The sequence below is a fragment of the Silene latifolia genome, chromosome 11, assembly GCF_048544455.1.
Source record: "Silene latifolia isolate original U9 population chromosome 11, ASM4854445v1, whole genome shotgun sequence".
NCBI lineage: Eukaryota > Viridiplantae > Streptophyta > Magnoliopsida > Caryophyllales > Caryophyllaceae > Silene > Silene latifolia.
The window spans coordinates 12,671,725-12,693,347 of record NC_133536.1 but is presented as its reverse complement, the minus strand read 5'-3'; the positions used below and the strand labels follow the sequence as shown (position 1 = coordinate 12,693,347).

General features: G+C 42.1%; 1 non-coding gene across 1 annotated transcript; it reads right to left on the bottom strand.

Moving 5' to 3' along the window:
- Positions 1–5,610: 5,610 nt before the first annotated feature.
- Positions 5,611–5,717, bottom strand: LOC141616673 (small nucleolar RNA R71). Its single transcript, XR_012531006.1, has one exon. It is a non-coding gene; the product is annotated as a small nucleolar RNA R71 (small nucleolar RNA).
- Between the last annotated feature and the right edge of the window lie 15,906 nt (positions 5,718–21,623).

Sequence of the window (21,623 nt, the reverse complement as noted above, 5' to 3'; positions counted from 1 at the left end):
CCCAATAAGATATGACAGCATCCATGGGTATAACATCACACAAAACCTCGTCAATATACGAACCCATAGTTAAGTTCACACGGGCATATTTCGTGACTTTAACACTACTACCATTATCAAGCAAATGCAACGCATAAGGACGGGAATGTTTCGTGGTCTTAAGACCCAATTTAGATACCATTTCAGTAGAGGCAACGTTGGTACAACTCCCTCCATCGATAATTAGACTCACCCATCTATTATTCACCTTACAAATAGTATGAAACAGTTGGTTTCGCTGTCCCGATTCAATTGGTTTAGAATCAACTTTCAAAGTTTGCAAAACGAAACTAGTATCGACATGAGGTGCCTCATAACCCTCTACTTCTTCTTCCCCCTCCTCATCATCATTAGAAATCAGAAATTCATCCATTTGTTCCTCCTCGACCAACAACTCATCTCGACACTCTAAGGCTTCTCTCAAGGTCACAACTCGCTGATTAGGACACGTATTTTGATAATGACCGAATCCTTGACACTTAAAGCATCGAACCTTAGCCAAACTAGTCACCTTTCTCGAGGTTTTAGAGCACTGACCAGCCGTGTTTTAAGGACTACCAATCGAAGTATGAGACATGGTCTGGTTATTAGGAGTACCAACAAATTTAGACTCGGGTTTAGACCATGATTTTTGCTCACTCGATTCTGAACGCGACCCTCCCCCATATTTAGGCTTCCCTTGTGACTCTACTTTCAGACAAAGACCAACAAAAGTATCAAAATCAGAATAGGGATATAACTCAACAGAACTAGCAATGTTATAATTCAATCCACGCAAAAATCGAGACATTTTATGCTCTTATATTTCCTCCAATTCACCCATAATAGCAAGATTCTGAAATTCGTCTAAATACTCGCTAACACTCAACTTCCCTTGTCTAAAATCAGCGATTTTGCGATAAGTAGACAGCCTATGGGTCGATGGTACATACCTTTTCCGTAGTTTGCGTTTTAGGGACATCCAAGAAACAATTTTCTCCTTGCCTTCTCGGACCCTCTTAGCCTTCATCGGCTCATCGCCTCATACCACATCGATGCTCCTTTGCTCAATTTCAGAATTGCAAACCTACATCTCTTATCATCATCCAAGTCTTTAAAATCGAACAAACGATCGATTTTCCATTCCCACTCCAAATAGGCCTCAGGATAAGCCCCTCTAACGAATTCAGGAAGATCACTCGCCTTGAATGCATCAACAATTCGTTCTCCTCTCCTAGGTTGCCAACGATCTTCAGTTTCACGAGCATGTTTCAAAGCTTCCCGTAATTGATGAATGAATTCTGGACTGTTGAAGTCTATCGACATAGTTAAACAAGGATCAAGAGCCGAAGCTCTGATACCACAAACGACGCGAATTAAGCAGCGGAATCACACGAAACTGAACAGGTACGTGGACTGTTCGTACTAGGTACGCGCAGACCTGAAACTGTTTGATTTAGACAATGAAAACTTAAACGGATTGTTTTTGGTGAACCAAACGTACTAGGTACGACTAGTTCTGATTTTTGTGCATAAGAGGATAGTGTTTGAACAAGCAAGACCTATTACTTGATCAAGGTGAGTGAGACCAAGACCTATTGATCAACAATTCGAGAGTTTAATCGAAATCGCGTTTCAACTAACCAATTTTGTTTCTAAGCAAGAAACGAGTTTAAGACAAGTGTTTTTTCTGAAAATTCTGAGATGATTTTAATCATAAACTTCAAGGCTTTATATAGCCTCAAATGAGCTGAAATGAGTAGCCAAAAATGTGAAGAGTTTGAGCATTCACTCTTCACTTAATTACAACACTTAAAGCAACAAGTTCAATGTACCTAGACAACTACTAATTAAGATTAAGATTTTATTTTAACAACATAATCTGAAAAGTAAAATAAAAACGTCATATTGGACCGTCCTTCCCTTGGTAAGCGTGCCATGATCAGCTCCCTTGTTCCACACTTAGCAAATTCGCAAAAGAAGGACAATTGAAATTCCTAGGCTGAAAATTACGAGCCACAATCAGACTATCACCGTGAGTGTTCACAACCAGCTCCGAGTCATTAGCTTGGATCGCATCAGAAGGAAGGTGATAGGATCCGTTGGATTCTCGGATTCCTTACCAAAAACGATGTTGTTTCTCCACCGCCATAACCACCAACACGTGATGGCAAATTTCATAGACCAACAAGACGAAGCTAGAGCTGATCCATTACTCGCATTCTTTGTCACCCATGCATTAAACGATAATGTATAGAAATCTTCAAAGGAAGCATAGTCGCCTAGCTGGGAACAAATATCAACTGATATGGGGCATTCCCGTACGAGATTCTCTACTGTTTCATCCTCCTCCAAGCACCGAGGACATATAGGATCATCTGCCATTCCACGACGAACTCGATTGTAATTAGTCATGAGCAATTCATGTGCTGCTAGCCATATGAACATCCTTATTCGTTGTTGAACTGGGAGTTTCCAAATAAGATGCCAAGCTGTTGGATTATCGGTCATGGGAACCTCCTCCACTTTGATAATAGCAAGATGGTTTTTCTAATGTGTGCTAAAGATCATACAATAAGAAGTTAATTAGAGAAAATTTCTTAAGAATATAGCATTAGATTTTAATTATACAAACTAATGTTTACCATAATTAATGAAATAATCTTGTAAACGTTTTCTCTAATTAACTTTTTATTGTGTAACCTTAGAACACTAGTTAGAAAAACCGATATTCTCTACTACTCCCCCGTCCCGGTCATCTGTTCAATATTTTGCCTTTGGTTTTGACACAAAGATCAAGGAAAGGGGTGATGACCAATTATTAGACGACAAGTGGATTAATGATATATGATTAATTTACTTCTAATTCCCCTCTTTCTTTTATGCATACCGACTCGTATCGAGTCGGTTTCGGGTGTTTTTCCTTGCATTTTGTGCCCAATGCCCGTACTTGTTACCTTGTGTATCCTTTTGTAGGAAACGATCCAAGTATAGAGGAATTGGGGCAAGAAAGGCACCCCATTGCCTTTACATGAAGAAGAGGTGAAGAAATGCTGAACATAGTGTTCTGCACGCGGGCCCAGAAATGGCCCCGGCCACCGCAGTAACACACCCAGCCTTTGCCAAAGAAGTTGAAGAAAAAAGCTGAGTCTTTGTGTTTTTGTGCCAGTGAGCCGCCCACCGGTAGAACACAGCAAGAGGAGTTAAATTGAAGATTTAGAGAAAAAGAAAGCTTGACCTCGCTGCCGGTAGGAGCACCGGCAGCCGGTCAACCGGCATTGCACACTCCAACATAGAAGAAGAAGTCCTGAAGAAGGTGTTTTGTCGGCAGGCCGGCAGCCGGCCCACCGGCAAAACACAGATGCCAGATATTTTAATCCTTTGCACGGTTTTGCCGGTTGGAGCACCGGCAAAACGCAGCAGCAGCGAGATTTGGGCTTTTCTCTCTTTTCTTCCTCTTTTCTTCCTAATATTGTACAAGCCTATAAATACCCCCTCTTAAACCCTTTTGTACACACAACCCTAGATCCAGAATATTTCCCCTTTCAAGTTTAAAACTTTGTTAATCTCTTTGTTAATCTTTCCTTAATTAGAGAAGTTCTTCAATTAATTAGTTATTGAATTTGGGTTTGTAAGAAGATTGAAGGTTCTCCTTCTTTATTATTTCTATCCAAATTCCTCTTTTGCTATTGAGTTGGTATTAATTCTCTCCCTATTTTCATTTGTTTACATTTTGTTTTTCCTTCATGTTTGTTTGATTGTTTATGTTAAAATTGTTGTTGTTGTTTGTTTGTTGTTGTTGTTTTCATCATTGTTCATCTTTTCATTGTTCATCTTTCCTTTGTTTCTCTTTCATTTGTTCATCTTTTGATAGTTGTCCTCAAAGACTTAATCTTTGAGTTGATTGGGTTAAAGATTGTGTCTTTTAGCTTAACCAATCTTGTTATTAGATTAAATTATCTTCCTTTACAACTATTGTTGGATTGTTGCATGTTTAGTAGTAAGATTTATCCTCTCACCATGTTTATGACCAAAGTTTCCATCTTTATTGTTTATTTTGCAATTAGGACCATGATTAGTGAGTAGTCTTCCACTAGGGCTCGGTTTGACCCAACATGAGTAATTTCACTAATTGAATCTCATAAAGGCTAATTATTTGGGGAAATTGGTGAGGGTAGTTTGGAGGATTGATTTGGTTTATGGGTTGATTTTGGGTAGTGTCGATTTATGACCCTTGTCCACCAACGAGAGTTGGTTAGGTTGTGATTTGGATACCCGGGATTTGACCCTATTGTTAACCTTGGTTGAGACCGAAAGGGAGAACCGGGGTAGGACACCTCTAAACTAGCGTTTGAAATCGACCCTCGAGAGAGGGAGTGGGATGACCCGGGAATTGATGGGGCCTAATGACCTTAGCAAATATTGGACTACCTTGGGATAATGCATGTTTTTGGGGTAGTCGGGTATTGAGTTAGGGATTCCGACCTTCGAACCCGAGAGGGGGGTTGGTGGGTAGTGCTAGTGTCCTATTTCGAACCCGAGAGGAGGGTCTTAGGCGAATTAGAGCCGTCACCTCCTCACCTAGCTACCCTTATGATTGGCTTAGAGATTTGATTGTGTGGAGTTACGAATTGTTTGGGAAGAACCGAGTCTTAAGCTTTTTAATCATTTGATTTACAACTTATCCTTTTTTCTTGTTTATTTACATTCCTCTTTCTTGTTTAGTTTGATTTTCATTTTGTCTTGGGTAGCTTTAGTATAACAAATTCATCCCTTATTGTCGACTTAGCTAAACGATAGGATTAGAACAATTAGTAATCTTTTCAACTCCTTGTGGGATCGACCCTTAATAGTGTACAACGATAAAATCATGCACTTGCGAGGTATAGCTTGATACCATAAAGTTTTTGGCGCCGTTGCCGGGGAGTTCGGCTAGATATTAATTGTTTTCGTTCTTGTTTAGACTAAGTCTTTTGTTACTAATCCCTCTCTTAAGTGTGTAGGACTTTTTGCATGGTTAGGAGAGCTCGAAGAGGTCAACCAATTCGCCCGATTGACCACGAGATCGAAGCAACCGCGAGAAGACTAAATTCACTCCGTAGAAGAGGGCTTATAGAAACACCGATTCCTCAAGAAAATTCAGTAATTGAGAACCTTCGAGAAGAACCACGGGCCTTTGAAACTTTCGAAAATCCTTTTGCAACACCGGAAACGGAAGTAACAATGGCCGCGGTTCCTATGAGAGATAACTTGGCTCCGAAAAAGGTGGTGAATCCGAGTATTGTCAAGCCACCTATTCAAGCCAACAATTTTGATGTGAAAGCCACCTTGCTACAACTTGTCCAAGGGAACCAATTCGGAGGGGGAGCCACCGAAAACCCCAACGAGCATCTCAACGAGTTCTTGGATAGTTGTGACATGTTCAAGGCCAATGGAGTGACGGAGGATGCCGTACGCCTTAGGCTTTTCCCTTACTCTTTGAGGGGGAGTGCAAAGGAATGGCTTAAAAGTTGTGAACCCGACTCTCTTCGGACTTGGGACGATGTCTCTAAGGCTTTCCTAAACAAGTATTTCCCACCCCAAGGAACCGCAAGAATCAAGAGTGAGCTCCAAGGCTTCACCCAACAAGAAGATGAGACCCTTTATGAAGCATGGGAGAGGTACAAGGGCCTCCAAAGGCTATGTCCTCACCACGGTATTGGGGATGATGAACTCATCAACAATTTCTATGAAGGGTTAAACAATGAGATGAAGATGAACCTTGATTCCGGCTCGGGGAAGGGAGCTTTGGATAAGATAGATCACAAGACGGCGAAAGAGCTTATTGAAGAAATGGCTTCTCGTACCTTTCATTGGAACAATGATAGGCACAAGAGGAAAGGGAAGTCAACGGTCGAATCGGCCAACAATGTGGAGGTAAAAGAGATGATAGAAGAGCTTAAACAACAAGTTGCCTTGATGAGCTCAAGCAAAACATCTAGCAATTCTTCTATGAGGAACCAAGTCTATAGTTGTGAGCTTTGTGGAGACCAAGGACACCCACCCAATGAGTGTCCTTTGGTGGTTGGATATGGCAATTGTATGGAGCAAGTGAACGGGATATGGGAGTCTAGTCCGGCCAAGCAAGCATTTAACAACAACCAATATCACCCCGGAATGAGAGCCCACCCAAACTTCTCCTATGGCTCTCAAAATGTCCAAAACCCAACCTTCCAACAAAAGTCACAACAACCAAACTTTCAAGCTCCAAAACAAAACACAACATTCAATCAAGGTCCACCGGGTTTCCAAGGAAGAACCTTCCAACCAAGACAACAATTTCAATCACTTAACCCACCAACCACCCAACCTTTCCAACAAAACACCCAACCTTTCCAAAAAAACACCCAACCAAAGTCAAGCTTGGAACTCATGATGGAACAATTGATGACTTCCCAAAACCGACTTGTCAATACTCAAACACAATTCATCAACCATTCCACTCAAAAACATGACGAGACAACCTCATCCATCAACCAACTTAGGACCCAAATGCAAGCTTCTCAAAGGATGACGGACAACCAAATCTCCCAATTGGCTACCCAAATGAGCCAACTACAAGCCTCCCAAGGGAAATTCCCGGGTAAAACCGAGGAAAATCCGAAAACCATGAATGCTATCCACTTGAGGAGTGGTAGAGATTTGGAAGACCGGGAATTTGTCAAGAAGAGGAAGAGTAGTAGACCGGGTGATGTCATTGAACCTCAAGTTGTGGTTGAACCTCCTAAGGTAATTGAAGAAAAGGAGGGAGAAGATGAACTCGTGGAAGTTGTTGTGGAAACTCCAAGAGTGATTGATGAACCAACAAAGGTGGTTGAAGAGCCTCAACAACAAGTTGTAAGAACTTATGTGCCACCAATTCCTTTTCCACAAAGGTTGGCAAGAGCCAAACTTGAACAAAAGTATGGAAAGTTCATGGACATGATGAAGGGTATCAACATCACCATGCCTTTCATTGATGCCGTAAAGGAGATTCCAAGCTATGGAAAGTTTTTGAAGGAGCTCATCTCAAACAAAAACTCTTTAAGCCCGACAACTATGGTGAACTTATCCAAGGAGTGTAGTGCAATTCTCATGAATGAGGCTCCTCAAAAGCTTGAAGACCCGGGGAGCTTTTCCATACCTTGTAAGATTGGGACCGTGCACATTGAGAGGGCTTTGTGTGATTTGGGGGCAAGCATTAGTCTTATGCCCCTCAAAATTTTCAAGAAGTTGAAAGGTTATGAGCTTTCACCAACAAGGGTTTCTCTCCAACTTGCGGATAGGTCGGTAAGATACCCAATTGGTCTAGTGGAGGATGTCCCGCTCAAGGTAGGGAAACTTGCATTCCCATGTGATTTCTATGTTATGGACGTCCCCGAAGACTCGAATATTCCCATCATATTGGGGCGCCCATGCCTTGCTACGGGGGGTGCCATGATTGATGTGAAGAATGGGAAGCTTTCTTTGCAAGTGGGTGAAGATAAGGTTGAATTCTCCTTGAACAAGGCTATGAAAGAGCCTTCGAAAGAAAAGTCTTGTTATATGATTGATGTGGTAGAAGAATGGGTTGATATGAAGAAATTTGATGAAGACAAGGGTTTGCAAGGGTTCCTTGAGGGCAAGGTAAAGGATTGCAAGGAACACCGGGAGTATGCTTTAGCTATGGAAGCAACAATTGAAGAAGACCCGGACAAAGAATTTGAAAGCTTGAGAGGAGATGGTAAAAAGGAGGAGAGATCTACGCCTCCTCAAGTGGAGTTGAAACCTCTTCCCTCTACTCTTAAACATGCTTTCCTTGGCCCTAATGACACTTACCCTATTATTGTCAATAGTGCACTCAATGACATCGAACTTCAAAAGTTACTTGATGTTGTGAGAAAGTACAAGGATGTCATTGGGTACTCAATTGATGATATTAAGGGGATTAGCCCTTCTTTTTGCACCCATCGCATTCACTTGGAGGATGAGAGTGCATCTTCCATTGAGCCTCAACGCCGCCTTAACCCCGCTATGAAAGAAGTGGTTAGGAAGGAGGTGTTGAAGCTCTATGATGCAAGCATAATTTACCCTATCTCCGATAGTGCATGGGTGAGCCCGGTGCATGTTGTGCCAAAGAAGGGCGGGGTCACGGTAGTCACCAATGACAAGAATGAGCTAATTCCAACAAGAGTCACAACCGGGTGGAGAATGTGTATAGACTATAGACGCCTCAACAAGGCAACTAGGAAAGACCATTTCCCCCTCCCTTTCCTTGACCAAATGTTGGAAAGACTTGCCCAACACTCTCATTTTTGCTACCTTGATGGGTTTTCGGGATTTTTCCAAATCCCGATTCACCCTAATGACCAAGAAAAGACCACCTTCACGTGCCCGTTTGGCACTTTTGCTTATAGGCGCATGCCCTTTGGGCTTTGCAATGCGCCGGCCACATTTCAAAGATGCATGCTAGCTATATTTTCCGAATATGTTGAGAATATCATGGAGGTGTTTATGGACGATTTCTCCGTCGTAGGCACCTCATTTGATGGATGTCTAGCTAATTTGGGTAAGGTCTTGAAAAGATGTCAAGAGAGCGGTCTAGTCTTGAATTGGGAGAAATGTCACTTCATGGTGACATCCGGGGTTGTTTTGGGTCATGTAGTGTCAAGTAGAGGCTTGGAAGTTGATCAAGCCAAGATAGAAGTGATTAAAACTTTACCCCCTCCCACTAATGTCAAAGGAGTTAGAAGTTTTCTTGGGCATGCCGGTTTTTACCGGAGATTTATCAAGGATTTTTCTTTGATTGCCCGACCCTTAACATTGTTGCTTGGAAAAGATGTGCCATTTGAATTTACTAATGAGTGTTTGGATGCTTTCAATAGGTTGAAGGAAGCTCTCATCACCGCTCCAATTATGCAACCTCCCACTTGGGGAGAACCTTTTGAGTTGATGTGCGATGCTAGTGATGTAGCGGTGGGAGCGGTGCTTGGGCAAAAGAAGAATGGTAAACTTCATGCCATATATTATGCAAGCAAAACCTTGGATGAAGCTCAATCACACTATACCACCACCGAAAAGGAGCTTTTGGCGGTCATATATGCCATGAACAAGTTTCGTTCTTACTTGGTGGGCTCTAAGGTAATTGTACACACCGATCACACGACATTGAGGCACTTGCTAATCAAGAAGGAGTCAAAACCACGCTTGATTCGGTGGATACTTTTGCTACAAGAGTTTGATATTGAAATTAGAGACAAGAAGGGTGTGGAAAATGTGGTAGCCGATCATCTTTCTCGGCTACTCCATGTCAAGGGTAAGGATGGATTGCCTATTGATGACTCCTTGCCGGATGATCAATTATTCGCACTTGCTTTGATGGATGTCCCTTGGTACGCGGATTATGTCAATTACTTGGTATCCGGGGTCATCCCACATGGTTATGACTCCCATAAAAGGAAGAAATTCTTTCACGATCTTAAGCAATATTTTTGGGAGGAACCATGCCTTTACAAGTCTTGTGCGGATGGGATAATTAGAAGATGCATCCCGAATGAAGAGGTAAAACCCATAATCTCTCATTGCCATGACATGCCAAGTGGAGGGCATGGTAGTTCACGAAAAACAGCCGCAAGGGTACTCCAATGTGGTTTCTTTTGGCCTTCCCTCTTTCATGATGTGGCGACCTACGTCAAGGGGTGTGACAAATGCCAAAGAAGTGGTAACATTTCAAAGCGGCATGAAATGCCAATGAACTACATACTTGAAGTGGAGGTATTCGATGTATGGGGCATTGACTATCAAGGCCCTTTCCCCTCATCAAATGGGAACGAATATATCCTTGTTGCGGTGGACTACGTGAGCAAATGGGTTGAAGCAATCCCAACAAAGACTTGTGACGCAAAATCAGTGACCAAACTCATGGAGACGATCATATTCCCACGGTTTGGGGTTCCACGAATTGTGATTAGTGACCGTGGAACTCATTTTCGGGAAAGGACTCTTTATGCTCTACTTAAGAAACACGGGGTGCAACATAGGCGTAGTCTTGCCTACCACCCACAAGCTAACGGCCAAGCCGAAATCTCTAACCGCGAGATCAAGATGATCCTTAAGAAGACCGTGAGCCGGTCAAGGAAAGATTGGTCAACCAAGCTCAATGATGCATTGTGGGCTTACCGGACCGCTTTCAAAACACCAATAGGATTTTCACCGTTCCGGTTGGTGTACGGGAAGCCTTGTCATTTGCCGGTCGAGTTGGAGCACAAGGCGCATTGGGCAATCCGGCTCCTTAACTTTGACTTGAAGAGCGCCGGAGAGAAGCGACTACTTGACATCAATGAGCTTGAAGAGTTTAGGCTAGAGGCCTATGAGAGCTCTATATTGTATAAAGAGAGGACCAAACGATTCCATGACAAGGCCATAATTCGGAGAGAGTTCAAGGAGGGAGAGTTAGTTCTCCTCTTTAACTCAAGGTTCAAGTTGTTTGCGGGGAAGCTCAAGTCTAAGTGGTCGGGACCCTTCACCGTGGTCCGAGTCTTTCCACATGGCGCTATTGAAATATCCGATGGAGATCAATCCTTCAAGGTGAACGGGTAAAGGCTCAAGCACTACGTTGCCGGAACCCCTATCATCAAGAATGTGAGCTCCATCGCCACCTATCTTCCAAATTATTGATTGCTATTCATAACTCCGTCGAGCCTACGACATAAAACAAGGGCGCTTCATGGGAGGCAACCCATGCATCTTTGTATATAGCTTGCATTCTAGACTAGTAGTGAGAGATTTGGAGTCGTATTTTGTCTATTTGGATTGGTGACGGAGGTCACTTTTGAAGAACACAAGCATTATTTTCGTTGACCCGAAATCCCGACATCATGCGTCGGAGTAGTTGTGGAAAACAAGAATCCCGGGGTCAATGAAAAAGCTCGAATCCCGAGTTGAAGAAAAATTGAGCAAATTGGAAGAACACAACGAAAAATAGCTGTGTGTTGTGTTTTGCCGATGGACCGACAGCCGGTTGGTCCACCGGTAGCGAGGCCAAACTTATTTACTGAAAAATTGAAGTAATGGTGTGTTTTGCCGGCAGGCCGGCAGCCGGCCCACCGGCAAGACACACCTGGAAAAGTAAAAATACGATGAATTGATGCTGAAGAAGAGTGTCATGCCGGCAGGCCGGCAGCCGGCTCACCGGCATGACACACCTGAAGACTTGGAAGATTTTGAAAATTGGTGAAGAGGAGTGTTTTGCCGGTAGGCCGGCAGACGGCTCACCGGCAAGACACTCATGCATTGAAGCTGCGAAGTTGATTTTTGAGATGGAGTGGTGTTCTGCCGGTAGGTCGGCAGCCGGCTCGCCGGCAGAACACACCTGGTATATGGGAAAATTAATTGAGGAGAGTGATTTGACGGTGGACCGGCAGCCGGTTGGTCCACCGGCAGCGAGGTCAAAAATCTAAGGAAAGAAATACGCAAAATAGAAAAAAGGGGAGTGCGTTTTACCGGCAGACCGGCTGCCGGTTCGCCAACCGGCAAAACGCACCATCAGATCAAAATTAAAACACGCGAAACCCCCTTTTCCCAAATCATTTCATCATTTCACCTTCTTCTTTCCTCCTTAATTTTTCCCCCTTTCTAACCCTAACTCCCTCAAAACTCAATCAAACTTCCCCCTACCTTCACCAATCTCCTATAATCATCAAGATGGCCGCAAGAAGAACAAGAGCAGATATAGCTAGGGATCAAGCCGAGTTGATTGCTAGGGCCGCAAGTGATACAACCCCCGATCCGGACTTCCCTACGGTCGAATTTGCCACACCAACTCAGAAGGATAAGTTTATTCTCTTCAAAAATCGTCCCCTCACCCCAACTAAGTTTCTTCATCATCCGTCTTTGTCAACCCTTGGGATTGCTAGGGAGACGGAGGCTTGATTTACGGGGTGTGGCATGAGGGGAATATTTACAATGCATGAGTATACTTACCCTCGCATTACTTGGGAATTTTTGAGTAGTCTTAAGATTAACAAACACCGGCAATCGAATATGGTGGCTACCCTTAGCTTTCGTCTGATGAACCGGGAACACAATATCACTTTGGGTCGGTTGGCTAACATTTTTGGGCTGGAAAATGCGCCGCCACATACCCCACCCGCTGATTTTCACTATTCCCGTGTATGGAAAGCGATTTCGGGCCTTGATGATAGAGTTGGTGCGAAAAGGCCCGCGATGAGTTGCCACAACCCCGTCATTCGGGTGTGGCATAGATGTATGGGTTGCACCGTTCTTGCGGTGGATGAGTCATGGGTGTTTAGGACCCACAAACTTGAAATATTAGGGTCCTACTTGTTCACAAAACCCACCCCTTTCAGAATTAATGTGGCTCACTACCTAGCCCTTCACCTTTCAAAAATAGCGAGTTCTCCGGGGCAAAAAGTCCCGATTCATGTGGGTGGCATGATCACCCGAATTGCCCGTAATATGGACCGTCCGGTAGACCTTTCTACGATGAATTGGATACCCGGGGAGACTTACTTGACAAAGCACTACTTGACTACCAAGCTTGAGTGGCTCAAAGTGAACCCCCTTGATGGCCATGAATATTGGCAAATTAATCACAAGAACTCAATCCGGCTTCCAAATGTTACCGCGATCAAAATTGAGAAGGACAAGGATTTCTATCTCCTTGATATTGAAGCGGATCCACCCACCGACCAACCTCCTCCTATTATTCCACGTGTATATTCTAGGGACCGTAGAAGCGACACTCCCTCCTCCCTACATTACACCGCACCTCAAACCCACCAACCACCACCTTGGCAATTTCAACAAGGGGAGTCCTCCTCGGGCCAACCTTCTTATCCTCCCTTATCACCATCTCTCACCGAGTGGATGGAGAGGATGGACATTGCCACGGCGAAAGCCGCTAGTGAGAGGGACATTTTGGGGAGAAAGTTGGACCGGATATACTATGATCAAGCTACCGGTACTTATCCCATCTACGATGATTTTTGTCGACGGGATTACGTGGGCTATAAGGACCCTCACCCCTCCTACTTCACTTGGCCCGATGGGAACTACCCGAGAGCGGATGGGAGTATAGTCCACAGAGGTCTTAACCTCCAACCGGACTACTTTGCGGCCCCTGTTTTTCCCCCTAGGCCCGAGCATCGTCCGGAGGGCCATGATGCCCAATGGTTAGGGGGAGTTCGGCCCTATTTTGCTAGTGATGCGGGTGCGTCGGGATCCGGTGGTGGTTTCACGGTAGGAGATAGCGGCATGATGGACATGAGTGGAGACTTCACGGGAGGTTTCCCGGGTGTCGGCGGTAGTGGAGGTAATTTCACCTTCAACCCCGAGGATTTAGTTCCGGGCTCCGACTTTACTACCGGAGATAACAATGATGAAGATGATGATGATGAGATGGGATCTTAGTCCCGAGAGGCCGAGTTGATGGCTTATTATCCTCCCTTTTCAATCCAAAGCCTTTGTTATGCTCCTCATATTCAATCTAAATGACAAGTACGATCTCTCCCTTTTATCCAAATTCTCTCCTTCACGTTTAATTTTTCGCATGCATTTAGTTGATAATTCATTTAGTTGCATTCATATAGGATTGCATTAGATTTCAATTTTGTAATATATTGTCACATTTAGTAATTGCATTCACTTAGCATAACTTGCATTGTCATTTAAATTTTGCATATAGAATAGAGCATGCATTGCATTTTCAAAAAAAAAAAAAAACCAACTAAAAATTGAAAAAATGACAAAAAAAAACACCAAAAACATGTTACTTTATTTCACTAAATTGCCCTCCCATGTCTATAAATAAGTGTGGGGAGGGCCTAAAAAAAACAAAAACATGTCTTTTAATTTGAATTCCCTCCACACATTTATTTCCATTTGGAAGTAATGTAAATAAATAAGTGTGGGGAGGGACTTCTTATATCAAAAATTAACAAAAATATGTCTTTTTAATTTTTCAAAACCAAAAATCACAAAAATATGTTATTTTCCCTTTGAAAAATCAAAAATTAAAAAATATGTTCCTTTCTTTTTCTTATTCACTCCCTATGCTTTTGTCCATTGAGGACAATGTACATCTCAAGTGTGGGGAGGGAAATATCCACTCTTGTGAATATTTGTTTATATTTGTAAATGCTTATAATTAGATAAAATGCCTAAAAATTGAAAAATTTCTGGAAAATTCAAAAAAAAATTTGCATTGTATATATATATGTTTTGTCTAACCTTTGGCATGTCGCATTGACCTCTTGAGGCAAAAGGAGCTAGAAGAACGCTTGGTATAATCCTTCCTATCTATTACTCCTTTTACTTTTCTTTCTTTTTGGTATCTTGGATATTTTGAAGGAGAATGGGAATTTTGTTGCCTTGGGTGTCTCCTTGGGAGACCGTTTGGATTGTTGGTGTTGATGTGCTGCTAGGTTTAGCCAACTTGTTGCACGTTTCGTTTCATGTTTGTTTGTTTAAATTTCCGCATGCATTCGTTCACATGTAAATATATGTTGTATTTTCTTCATTTTGCATTGAGTTTGTATATAAATTTTTAAGGAAGAACATGGTCAAGGAAGGGAACCAAGTACCCCCATGATGAACTAATGTGCCCAATTGTGCCTTTCCCCTCCTCGTGACTCGCACCCGTGGCCTCTTAGTCAGCCGAGGAAGGAGGGCTTGACCAATGAGTTTAGATCGATTTTGTGAGACCTAGGGCCGTAGACTAGACCTTTGGCTCGACTTAGCTACTCAAAGGTAAGGGTAGAGCCTCCTAGGGTGGGTACATTCATACCCCGCCCTCATCTAGGTTCGAGAGTAGGTCTCCTCGCGAGGCGTGTCACATCATTACGCATAAGCGTGTCGCATCGTCCTTAGACCATGAAATTGCATTACATTTTTTTTTTTTTTTTGTGTGCATATGATATGAAGCAAAAATCAGTTTTTATGAGCCTCACGTAGCCAAATAGCCTTGTTTTCTCCCCTACATTGTTTCCCTTTTTGATTCACCCCCTTTGAGCTTAGCCTTTTCATTTGGCAAACCCACCTAAATAGCTACATTCCCATAACCACCCTTCCTTAATCAAGAATTGGTCGGTTTTTGTAGTTGTGTTGTAGGAGGTGATTTGGGGCATAGTGATGGATAGTATACATATCCATTTGGGTCGGAATTTGGTATGATTTGGCATTATATATAAATAAGAGGTTTTGAAAAAGAAATGAAAAACGAAATAGAAAAGTGAAAAAGTCATAAAAAATCAAAAAAAAATGAATGAGTTGTGTTGTATATATTTGTTTGTTGTCAATAAAAAGAAAAAGGCAAGCAACACCCCTACTCATCATTTAAAGGGGTAGAAAAAGCTGTTGCTAAATAAAAAGGGCAAATTGATGTTTTTCCAATGATGAGTCGGGTTTACACATTTTTTGCATGGCTTGGAAAACCGAGCCGTTGTTACGGTGTAGACGTTACCATTTGTTGAAATAAAAGGAGTTTTATCAAATTTTTCCTACTTGGGTTGGGTTTATGCAATTTTTGCATAGTTTTGGTCATCATTGCTATGTTAGGGCATAGACGTGTCTCATTTGTTGCAATAAGAGATGGGATGTGATGTGTCGACGATTCTTGATTTGAGCCCCACATGTCCAAATGGTGCTTGCACCAATCCCGTTTCGACCTTCTCCTTAGCCCCGTTTTAACCCTTGCTTCATCTCGTGTGCATTCTACCATTGTTGCATTTCATAGGACATAGGACGATCTTACACATTAGATTTGCGGGCACGTTTTCGCTAGTTGAGTTAGTTGAGTGATTTTGGTTACTATTTGTCACAAAAATCACCTTGTTCTTCATTGAGTGACGAGTGAAAACCGTGAGGTCGTTGCCTTGGTCCCCTTAGTCATGGGTCCTTTGGTTGAATCTTGTGTCGGCCTTGTAATTCTCGGCGGTTTTGTCCTCTCTTCCCTTTCCCCGCTCTTGAATTTGTTTCTTGAACATTGGTCACGCAAGGGTTGCTTTAGTCACATTTAGGGGGTTGGCACCTCAATTGGCACTTCTGAGACGGTACTCCCGACCAAGACCGTGTTTTGTTATTTGAAAAATTCGGCCACTTAGATGAGGAAAGTGGATCATTTTGTTAGATGCATTCTATTTATTGATTACGTCCTTTCATTATGAATGTGTCGAAGGTTTTGTAGCAAGACCCAACTTGCCTTGCAATAGGGCACTCTCCCCTCATGGGTGTCAAATTGCGAGTTGAAGGGGCGTTGAGTGCGCTAATACTCGATCGGCTTAAGTAGTAGTTTAGTTGAGTGATGCTTATATTGTGCATCCACTCTCCATATCTATCATAATAATGCTTTGTACATTTGGTTTTAGGACTTACTCGGGGACGAGTAAGGTTTAAGTGTGGGGAGGTTTGATATATGATTAATTTACTTCTAATTCCCCTCTTTCTTTTATGCATACCGACTCGTATCGAGTCGGTTTCGGGTGTTTTTCCTTGCATTTTGTGCCCAATGCCCGTACTTGTTACCTTGTGTATCCTTTTGTAGGAAACGATCCAAGTATAGAGGAATTGGGGCAAGAAAGGCACCCCATTGCCTTTACATGAAGAAGAGGTGAAGAAATGCTGAACATAGTGTTCTTGTGAGACGGCCCGGTCCGCCACCGCAGAACACACCCCACCTTTGCCAAAGAAGTTGAAGAAAAAAATTTGAGAGTCTTTGTGTTTTGCAGAGCATGCACTGCCCACCGGTAGAACACAGCAAGAGGAGTTAAATTGAAGATTTAGAGAAAAAGGAAGCTTGACCTCGCTGCCGGTAGGAGCACCGGCTGTAACACACCCATACTCCAAGTGCCTTACCAGGACCACTCAGGTATGAGGATGTCACCATCTCGGTTACCCGAGGCATGATAATCATAAGACAATGAAGAAACATACTTTATTAAATAAGTTTAAGTGATTACATTACAAAACCAACTGTAAGCAAAATACAACTGTCCTCAAACTATAAACCAACTGAAAGGAACTGTTCTAATAAACACAGCGGAAGACTAAAGACCCTGATATGTGATGACTCCATCCCCAGCTAGATCCCACGCGTATCCAAGATATACCTGCCAAGCAACTGCTCACCACCCCCGAATGGATCACCACAGTTTTTAAAACATTTAAACGGGGTCAAGACTAATCACACAACTTATATATATATATCAATAATAAGACAAACAGACAATTTGAACGTCACACACACACACACACACCACCAACCAATCCCCATCATCTCAATATCGACCGTCCACTTTGGACCAGCCCGCGATGGGGGACCGCGGCCGTTCCCACCTAAGCCCCGCTCATCATACGAGCGATAACCCTGTCCCATTAATGTGCACATCCCCTTTCGTGGCGGGTTCCACGAAGGGCGAAACTAGGGCGTGAGATCACTCCCGCAAGTGACCCCACTCAGCCGAGAACGCATCTCGAGAACCATCAACAAACACAACCACAATCACAATCACAATCACAATCACAATCATCATATCAAACAACTAACTACAGCACATCACCAATATCCCATTATGGGACTAATACTGAGTAGGAAATCCTACCTGGAAAGCACAACACGCAGACGGTATCTACAGCTGTATCAAAACGGCTCCTCTACGAATTCTCCTCCTATCATACAACACATAGATGCTACCATTCAAATACTACTCATAAAAAACCCCCAATTCCTAAATTAGGGTTTCATCAAACTTATCAAAACATTATAGAAATTATATTAAAAGCTTACCCTCGACGCAAGGAATCCAACGACACGAACTACGATACGAACTGACCGTCTGAACTCCGGGAATTGTCAAGAACGCGATTAGGAAGATGAACGGACTGCTTTCTCTCTTAAACATGGTTTTAGGTTTTGCAAAAGTGATTTAAAACAATGACGATTATGTTTAAATACCTTAATCGCATAATTAACAAAACCCGAGAAAACTCCCCGTAAAACCGGACACTCGATCGAGTACCCAAGGTACTCGATCGAGTACCCCCTACTCGATCGAGTGCCTAAGGCTACTTGATAGAGTACCCCCTTACTCTATCGAGTACCTAAGGCTACTTGATAGAGTACCCCCTTACTCTATCGAGTACCTAAGGCTACTTGATAGAGTACCCCTTACTCTATCGAGTACCTAAGGCTACTTGATAGAGTACCCTCAGTCGAAACTTTTCTAAAACGCAACTTACCCTTACTCGACGAGTAAGGCCTACTCGATAGAGTACCCCAAGACTTATAAATACGGAGTATTACGGTCTTCCCTCCTTAAAAAGAACTTCGTCCCCGAAGTTCAACCCATACTCAAAAACAACCATACTAACTCGACCCGGACACAACAACATAACTAAGAACTCAACAACTCGACCAAACATAAAACATGAACTCTTAACACCCACTCCACCAACTATGTTTACTTCCTTAACATGACTCACGATATCGTATCCACCACATATATATCTCTCACGACACCAACTTCATACATAACCAACCACCATCCACTAATACTGCTAGCTCCATAATATCATCCACTATCAAATCCAAAATCAAGACACTCCTAGACATCAAACGGAATGTTACATTCTACCACCCTTAAAAGGAACTTCGTCCTCGAAGTTTACTCAGACTCATAACATAATCCTTCAACTGTCAACACTATATAAAATATTCCCACACTCTGAAGCATCACACTACTACAAGCACGGCCATGGCCTTTTATAAGTATTGTCCACAAAACAAATCCCTCCTTTACGCTACGCTAACACTCTACTTCCAATTATATTACCGCATGCACCACCATGAAACTCTCTTTTATTGCATCCTACTCCTCTTAAGACAAATGTTACGTCCTCGTAACTCACTAATACTAAACCCTTAGCTATATTATCTCATTATCCTCATCACCACCATATGTCAAAGATAACTGCCTAAAACCTCATTTCCATAATCACTCCTATTTCTCAAGGCTCTCTTACTTCAACAGTTCTCATACTTCAAATCAATCTGCACACCCCTAATCTATACCATAAGGCTCGTAGCAAAATCACCATACTAACTCTCCATTATCACTGCAAACCAACATACCTCGCTATGTAAAGCACTTATCTTCCAGAAGCATAACTCCCGATCCACACTCGTTACTTATACTCACACTAGATCCTCAAGTTCTTTCCTTCATTACCGCAAAAACTCATACATAACTTAACATGACACTAATTCCCCCAACACCCTACACTCACTGTCCCAACAAAAGATTATGAACTACCTGCCACTTTCAGATCATTACAACACATGTTCCACGAATCATTTTCCATTACCATGTCTACTAAAGCCTTATCTAGAACAAGATCAAAATTACTGTAACAACCTCTCACAACCGTGTCCCATCAATAGAACATCACTATACCATGACAACAACGAAAACATATTCAACTCTATTTCATATCATACTCTACCTCATTCTTAACTTAACCTGGTAAAGAAAACATCAATAAGCAAGACAACTGTCTACATGTTCAACCAAAACTCACAAAGAACAACAGCAAACAAAACAACAATCTATGTATAACTGGTATGCACTTTCGAAAACTCGTATCATAATCATCCCGCCTACTCCACCACAACCGGTGACGGCATCGCAACACCGCCACCAACAGCCACACCGCAGTGCGAAAATACCCGCATCACAACACTAAATACCGTGCCCGGATCACCACCCGAGGCACCACAACTATATCGATAGACATCCCAATCACATATAATTCCCCTGACACTGACTCAATATGACATTTCGAACAAGAAAACTCACTCAAAACCGTTTTATTAGATTATAACACAACATATTATGCGGAATAAACTGACAAGAATCTCATGAACATCATCCTTACCATATCATGGAATAAACATGTATCATCAATACACATACAATTTTAACTATCCATGCCAGATCAATTAAATTATTACCTTTTGAACCTCATTCCATTAGTATACCGTACCCAATATAAATTACAAAATAATCATATAACAACTTTATAATTATCACACCATACCGCTTCTCGTGAGGTCACAACCTCACACACACATTTATATACATCTTAGACCCATAATCACAACCAACTAGTCAATCATGATCACGTAAGTTACCACTCAACAAAGGTTACCTATCGCCCGAGCTTAACTCATATGCCCCTCATAACATATTCCCCCATTCGCACAACTATCACTTCCTGCCAAGTGTGTAGCCACTCCATTAATACTCAACTACTAACGACCGCCTCCTATAACCACATCTTATACTCTTTCATAACTGTACTTATCAATCTGGTCCCTACAACATCAACCTCTTTAGATTTGCTGCTTTTCTAATATACCGTCAACCTTAACCACTAGTCACAAACCATAACACTACCACTGTTCGGGCATCAAACCTCTTATACTCATCTCTAAACATCACGATTTCTTTCCTATCTGTGGTTAGCATCCCAAATAACGAACATCAAATCCATCAACAACACTACCTCAACATTCTTCCCAATACTATCCTTAATCGTGTCATCATCTAACTCTCTACTCAAAATATCATATCATGCAGATATTCTACCAACTTCTTACTCCCTTAATTCCTCGAAACTCATGATTAATCATGTTGTCCTAAAACTTCTGTATAATCATTAACTTACTTACTCTTGATATTATCAAACATCTCGACGATTCCTTACTTTTATGTCACATAACTCCAGTCAACATTTTCCTAGCTTTACTCTTTACTCTTCTTTTCTCTTCACATTCAACAATACCATTTAATAGCTCAACTCCTTATTACTTCTATCTAATTCTTTAGTGCTCCGGTTACCTTCTCATTCCGCCAAAGCTCTAATCCCATTATTTCATGTCGATATCATCTCACTCTTTCTTACCACAAATATTCTCTTATTATGTCATCAATCACCCTTGCCACTAATACATCCATAGAATCAACGTTTACTGTTCAAACAATTGCATCTCCCTTTTTACATCTCTAGAAATCATAATTCATTTAATACCGTTAATTACCCAAGGAAATCACACAGTAGTTTCGTCTCTCGATAACACAAATTTCCAAACTCGTCACTACACCGCAAATCCACGTCGCGACATGTCCCATTAAGTTCGCTATATACCACTATTTCCAAACGACCTTTTATTACATATGTTCTTACTCAACACTATTTCTAGCCATCTCCCTCCATAATTTATTATACATCTCAGGTTGCTACTATCCACATCCTTTCTTTCAATCTTTTCATTCTCACGTTCCTTAAACTTACATCATGCCTTGCCCACATTCACTTACATTTTCATTACTCAACATACAATCATGTCACTCATCTCGTCTCACACAACATGCCCTATGCCTCAATTAAGTCTTACTAATCCCAACACATATAAATCATGTCCTCCCCACCGAACTCATACTCATCATAGGTGCCACTCTTTACACCACAAAATTGGGTAGCTTACGTGTCAAGACCAACATACATGTAAAACAATGCATAAAGAAGCAAAA